Source organism: Coffea eugenioides, chromosome 9 (assembly GCF_003713205.1).
Source record: "Coffea eugenioides isolate CCC68of chromosome 9, Ceug_1.0, whole genome shotgun sequence".
Taxonomy (NCBI): Eukaryota; Viridiplantae; Streptophyta; class Magnoliopsida; order Gentianales; family Rubiaceae; genus Coffea; species Coffea eugenioides.
The window spans coordinates 12,956,870-12,963,075 of record NC_040043.1 but is presented as its reverse complement, the minus strand read 5'-3'; positions in this window follow the sequence as shown (position 1 = coordinate 12,963,075).

Here is a 6,206-nt window from a genome sequence, read left to right as displayed (position 1 = left end):
CTAATGCATCCATCTCTTGCACACATAACCAACAATCAACTAATTCCGCAGCATGATGGATTATTAAGCAGTCAATAATGGGTGGAGGGATTACTGAACGGTCATCATAAACGATCAATAGACAACATGCGTATCACTATTGATAATTTTATGTGACTGTCCCTTCTTGTGGAACGTTAGTATGTTCCTCAAAACTACCAACAGCATGTACCCATACAGGAGGCGCTAGCTATGATTTTAATGTTAGTGAGCCACAAGCATATGTACCACGTGTTGGGATCTATTTTTGATCGATCCATCGAGACGATTAACCGAAATATAAGAAAGGTGCTCCGAGACTTGTGTTTATTTGTAACTGAAATAATACGACTGGGTGACCAGACTAGAATTCATCCACGAATTTTAAACTCAACAAATTTTTATCCATGGTTCAAGGTAATATATAAGGAAGAGTTTTAGAGAAGGATCACTGTTGTTCTAGCATTACAAACTAACAAATATGTTCTCCATGAATACTAGGATGCCGTAGGAACGATGGATGGCACCCACATCTCAGCTTGTCCTCCGACAGGAGAGCAAATGACGTATACAAATTGGCACGGGTTTCAATCATAGAATGTTCTGGCAGTGTGTGACCATGACATGCGTTTCATTTATGTGTATGCTGGATAGGAGGGTAGTGCACATGATGCGCGAGTCTTGAAGTCTCCATTAGCATATCCGTCCGATTTTTCACTGCCGCCACCTGATAATTAATCGTAAGAATTTTTCAAGTCAATAAATGGCATGTTTTAAATGTTAAACTCCCTGATAGTTAGCGCATTTAATAACTAAAATAACTTCTTCAATTAGGCCAATACTACTTAGTTGATGCGGCATATAGAAATGTTCCTGACTTCATGCTCCTGTATAAGAACATGGGCCCCGAATCTCCGGTAAAGACCTTGTTCAATACTCGACATTCGCAGTTTCAAAATGTCATTAAGCATACGTTCGGTGTGTTGAAGAAAAGATTCAAATTTTTAAAGGTTCCGGTAGATAATTTCTACATGAGCACTCAAATAACTATAGTCATTGCTTGTTGTGCGCTACACAACTTTTTAAGAATGCACCAACCAGAAGATACCCATTTTTAAAGATTCGAATCAGAGGATGTGCAGTTAAATGAAGAGCCAGAAGCAGACGGGTTAGCACTACAGCCGTTCGCATTGAACGTATCTCCTACAGAGCTTGCAGAATGGAAGGCTAAGCGAGACTACATAGCTACTCAAATGTACGCAGCACGGGGGCGACGATGCCGTTAGGTGTTTTTGGAATAAAAGGTCGTATTCAAGTATGAAATTTATAATTCTCTGTAATAGTACAATTGATAGAGTGTACTTAAAATGTCCTTTTGTTTCAATTACTAAATTAATGTGCACGGTGTGTGTATTAAGTGTGAATTGGTTTAGATTTTCTGCCCGACAATCAAAATTTTTGAAGTCAAAGTCAACTGATTAAATTCAATGATGAGTTGCTGTCCAAACGCTAATTTACACGATTTACTTACTATCTAAAGGCCTATTTCATATTTATGCAATCTTAAAAAGTAACCTAAAAATAATTTCAAATAATCTACTATCTAAACAGTACCATTATTAGCTATCCTTGAAGCCGTGTACTGTATTGTGTTGAATTAGGAGGGTTGAATTTAAAGGTTTGCCCTAAATTGATTACAGTTGAGATTAGTCCCATCTGTTTGAGATTGAAATGGATGTAGTAATAGATTATGATTTGAGTGCACTTGTTGTTCAACTTTATTCCTCTCGGTTGTCTACTTGATTCATGTGACTATTTTGTTATGGATTTGTTGTCCATAACCTGTTCGATAAAATGTCAAGTCCCCCCCTGTTTTTTCTTTTTTTCAATAAAAATGCGTACTTTGTGCGATAGCATATATGAGAGTGTGTTGTGCGTGAAAGAAAAATAACATGTTTGATCTTGCTTGTCACCCTTGAATGGCATGTCTTCTGGTATCTTGACCTTAAACTTAATTGATGAAGTGTTCTCATCAATGCCTTCACCTTTAATGTCAGTTACCGATGCCAATGTCCATGACTAGTTCATCCTTCAGAGGTCAGAATTGGTTTTAGGTTTTGAATATGAAAAAATAAAAATATCATTTGGCAATACTTTATAAAGCTTTTTACCTTGGTCAACAAATTTGTTTTTCCATTGATCAACTTCAACATTGTATAGAAATTTTGTGTTTCAAATCATTGTTTCTTATTCTCAATGATTTGATGGAAAAATGCTTAGAATGACATTTGTCCAGTTTTCTAAATACTAATTTGAAGTTGTCATTTTCGTGCTGTTGGACGCTTGTTGAAGGATATTAAAAGTATGGATAAAGGTTGGATAGATTTTTCAAGAACAAGTGAAAAGTACGCCGCAGGATTTAAAATGTTTCTAAACTTTGCATTTTCTAGATCAAGTTGTGACGGAATGATTTTGTATCCTTGCAAAAATTAAGGCATAGGTGTTTGTGTGACTAAAATGGAAGCATATGACCATTTGAAAGTGGTAGAATTTATCAAGAATTATAATAATTGGATAGCAAATGGAGAACTTTCAAACTATAATAAAGTCACATCTAATTTTGAAAAGGGCAAATTATCCAATTGGCCCTTGAACTCTTTGTCTAAGGAAAAATAAGCCCTTCATCTATTTTTTGTTGACTTTAAGCCCTCGAACTTGTAAAATTGGGCACCCGTGACCCTTTTAGCCAGTTTCTCCAGTTTTACAACCGGAAGGTCAATCACACGAATGTCAGTGTGCTTTTTCAAAGGGCATTTTTGTCAGCATTTTCTAAGCAAAAAGGGACAACTTCTCCTTCTTCCCTTCATCTAACCTAACCCAACCGCTAACTTATTCAACAAATGAATTGCAAAGGGAAGAGAGAGAAGTCTGCAAAGAAACAAAAAAAGGGAAGAAGGTAAAATCTTTGTGAAGGGAAGGAAAAAATAGGAAGCAGAGGGCTGGGATATTTTCGCATTTTTTTCTTAGTTATTGTAACAGATACAAATTTGGTTCAAGAAATAGGCGCAGCTCTTCTCCATATGATTAGGTGCTCTTATGGAGTCGTGCATAAATAAAATCTGGTTTAAAACCCGTACACCAACAATCAAACAACAACCTCCGGGCACCAAAATCAAGGCAAATCTGAGGCAAAGATATGTAATTTTGATTTAACAAAACTCTACAAAGAAAACTAAAATGATTGAAGAGAGACAGCCGCAATTGACAATGCTCCAACTTATTGGCAAATTTGCAGTGTCGGCGTTAAAGGCGAATTGATCGATGTCACAGAGATTAGAGGGAAAGTGACGAGCAGGGTCAGGCCTTTCTTGACAGTCTCTACATTATATCTCAAGCGACTTTTCTTGACAGTCTTTGAATAGTTGGATCCCAGCTTAACCCTCATGGACCCCGTCGAAGCTTTCAAACGAGAGGCAAGAATCTGGACATCTTTCAAAATAAGTAAAGGACAAGCGGAATGCATCTCGCCTAATCAACGGTCCCGCTAGTAACTTCTTTTTTCTTTCAGTAGGCTGCCCCCCCCAACCCACAAAAGGGGAAAAAAAAAGAGAAGAGAGTAACGGCGCCTTCTTGTGGTCTCTTTCTTGCTGCAGGTGGTCTCTTTCTTGTCTAGCTCTTTTGCCTGCACATTTACCGTAGCAAACTATTGCCCCTTCACTATATGGCCCGGTACATTAGCCGGTTCAGAGACGCCGCAGCTCCCAACCACCGGATTCCAACTGCAATCGGGGCAAAGCCTGAGAATCCCAGCTGTCCCGGGGTGGTCAGGTCGCATTTGGGGAAGAACTAGGTGCACATTCGACGCATCGGGCGTGGGGTCCTGTCAAACAGGGGACTGGGCGGGGAAGGCTGGAATGCGACGGCATGGGCGCAACGTCTCCTGCCTCGCTCTTCGAGATAACCCTCGGCGCTGGAGATGACAAGGATTTCTACGACGTCAGCATCGTCGACGGCTACAACCTGCCGCTCATTGCAGTGCCGCTCATTGCAGACTTCTCTCTCTTCCCTTTGCAATTCATTTGTTGAATAAGTTAGCGGTTGGGTTAGGTTAGATGGAGGGAAGAAGGTGGAGTTGGCCCTTTTTGCTTAGAAAATGCGGACAAAAATGCCCTTTGAAATAGCACATTGATATTCGTGTGATTGACCTTCCGGTTGCAAAACCGGAGAAACTGGCTAAAAGGGTCACGGGTGCCCAATTTTACAAGTTCGAGGGCTTAAAATCAACAAAAAATAAATGAAGGGCTTATTTTTACTTAGACAAAGAGTTCAAGGGCCAATTGGATAATTTGCCCTTTTGAAAATACATCAATTGGGGTTTCAAATGGGACTAATGACATGCAAGACTTGATCCATGATATATTTGGGATACCACATGGAACAAATGAATTAAATAGAGAAGGGGACATTCTTGTTTTAGAGGCTGAAAAATTTTACAAATTGATTGATGATTCTCAATAGGATTTGTACAATGGTTGCAAAAATTTCTCAAAGTTGTCTTTTATTATTCATTTGCTTCTCCTAAAATGCCTTGAGACTTTTAATATGCTTCTTGATTTGTTGAGAGAAGCATTTCTGGTGGCTGTGACTAATTTGCCTTTTTCTTACTATGAAGTTGAGAAATTGATGAATACATTGGAGTTGGGTTGTGAAAAGATCGATGTCTGTCCTAATGACTGTTCTCTTTATTGGGATAGTGTTGAAAAAAGAATTGCATGCGAAACATGCAATGAGTTTAGGTGGGTTGTCTCAGAAAATGATCCGACTAGTAAAAAAAATTTCTTAAAAAGTGTTGTGGCATTTTTCCTTAAAAGTTAGGCTACAAAGACTGTTTATGTATTCTAAAATTGCATCTCATATGAGATGACATGAATATGGGAAGGGATAAAGAAAAACGTACAAAAGATGGTTGTATGAGACATCCAGCTGACTTCCAACCTGACAAATTTTTGACCATCTACATCCAAAATTTGCTAAGGATTGTCAAAATATTATATTGGGGTTGGTGTCTGACAGGTTTAATCCATTCAATAGCATGAGTTCTATACACTGTACTTGGCCCGTGATTTTAATATCATATAATTAACCTCCATGGATGTGTATGAAGCAACTGTACTTCATGTTGTCTTTGTTAATATCGGGACCATCCTCTCTTGGGAATAATATCGATGTTTATCTACAGCCTCTAGTTAAAGAACTGATCAAATTGTAGAATTTTGACATTCAAACTTATGATGCATCCCAAAAATAAAATTTTCACTTGCATGCACCTCTGTTGTGAACCATTAGTGATATTTTGGGATATATAATGTTATCTGAGTGGAGCACTAAAGATGAATATGCTTGTCCTGTTTGTCACAAATTCACACATGTATGACGGTTGACTCATAGTTTCAAATATTGCTACATAGGCCACCGTAGATTCTTAGCTAATAAGTATAAATTTAGGAAGCAAGCCCAATTCTTTGATGGTACTAAAAATTATGAAAAGAGACTACCTTTGCAAACTGGAGATATGATTGTGAGTGAATTGGGAAACTTGCAAATTAAATTTGGCAAACTTGTAAAAGGTAATTCGAAACTACCTTTTAAGTGGAAGATGAGGAGTATTTTCTTTGACTTGCCACACTGAAAAGATAATGATTTAAGACATAATTTTAACTTTATACACATTGATAAGAATGTTTATGAAAATATTTGGAGGACATTGCTGGACATTGAGGATAAAGCAAAGGACCATTATAATTTATGATGTGATTTGAAAGAAATGGGAATAAGACAAAAGCTGCATCCCATTGAGATGAACCTGAAAATGTGTACTTACCTCCATCTTTCTTTGTAATGGATAAAAAATAAAAAACTGTATTTTACAATGTGCTAAAAAAGGTAAAGGTTCCAGATGATTATGCAGCTAACATCTCAAGATGCATTCTAGTAAAATCATCTAAAATTTCAGGGTTTAAAAGTCATGATAATCATATTCTAATGTAGCAATTGTTACCTATAGTTTTGAGAAAGACTTTGCCAAAATCTGTGCGCTATCCTTAAGTTCGATTGAGTAGATACTTCAGGCAACTTTGTTCTAAAGTGATTTGTCCTCAAGATGTGGTCCGCCTGAAAAAAGAAATTGC